Genomic DNA, 1,200 nt, shown 5'->3' with positions numbered 1-1,200 from the left:
ATGAATTAATGTAAGGAGTGTGGGAAAGCCTTCCGTAGTTCCATGTACTTTCAAGGAAATATGAGAATTCATGTTGGAAAGAAAAACCTCTATGAGTGTCAGTATTGCTGGAAAGTCTTAAGTTTTGACTCACCCACTTAAAAGCACATGCACAATGGTGAGAAGTTATATAAATGTAAGCAGTGTGAAAAAGTCCTCATGTGATACTTCTCCAGTGGACATTAAACAACACACAGTGATCAGAAAACTTGCGAATGTAAACAATGTGACAAAAGTTTCAGTTGTCCTAAATGCTTTCAAAACAGTGGAGAGAAACCAATGAATGTAAGCAATATGGAAAAATCTTTATTTATCGCAAATTCTTCTAAAAAATATGAGAATGTACATTGAAGAGAAGAGAAACCTTTTGCAAGAATGGAGTGTGGTAAAACCTTCATGATCCTCCCATACCTTGAAAGTCATATACAGAATCACACATGTGAGAAGCCCTCACAGTGTAAACAGTGTGGGAAGGCATTCAATTGGCCTGTCTCCTTACAAGTGCACAAAAGAACACACTCTGATGTGAAACTCTATGAATGTAAACAATGTGGGAAACATTATAAGTGTTCAAGTTACTTTAAAGTTACCAACAAATACGGCATAGTACCACTGTTATAAAACAGGACTGACATTGGGGTTGGTTGTAAATTAAGAAAAGAAGGGAAAAATAATGTACACTGCATTGAAACAGATGAGGGAAAGAACTGTTTAAGAGGAATATTGTTCTTGTTGTTGTTATGTGCCATCGAGTTGCCTTTGACTCATAGTGACCATAGGCACAAGAGCCCTAAAACCTCTCTATCCTGTGCCAATATTATTTTCTCTGACATACCTACTCCCATTACCTCAGTCACTGAATCACTCTATCTCATTGAGAATCTTCCTTTCCAGAGCTGTCCCTCGTGGCTCCCCAGCATGACATCCCTCTCCAAGGACTGATTCCACCTTGCAATATGTCCGAAGTATGTCAGGTGAAGTTTCAAAATCCTTGCCTCCAAGGAGCATCCTGGTTTCACTATCTCCAGGAAGACCTTGTTTGTTCTCCTAGCAGAACATGGTATATTCAGTACTCTTTTCCAGCACCACAGCTCAAAGGCATCAATTCTCCTTCTATTATCCCTAATCATTGTCCAGCTTTCTGAAGTAATTACATAGATC

General features: G+C 38.8%; 1 pseudogene; it reads left to right on the top strand.

Annotated features, from left to right (window-relative positions):
* Positions 1-333: 333 nt before the first annotated feature.
* LOC102864704 lies at positions 334-660 on the top strand (annotated as a pseudogene).
* Positions 661-1,200: the final 540 nt, after the last annotated feature.

Source organism: Elephantulus edwardii, unplaced genomic scaffold, assembly GCF_000299155.1.
Source record: "Elephantulus edwardii isolate Elephantulus edwardi_28Jun2011 unplaced genomic scaffold, EleEdw1.0 scaffold00351, whole genome shotgun sequence".
NCBI lineage: Eukaryota > Metazoa > Chordata > Mammalia > Macroscelidea > Macroscelididae > Elephantulus > Elephantulus edwardii.
This window is presented reverse-complemented; position numbering and strand designations above follow the sequence as displayed.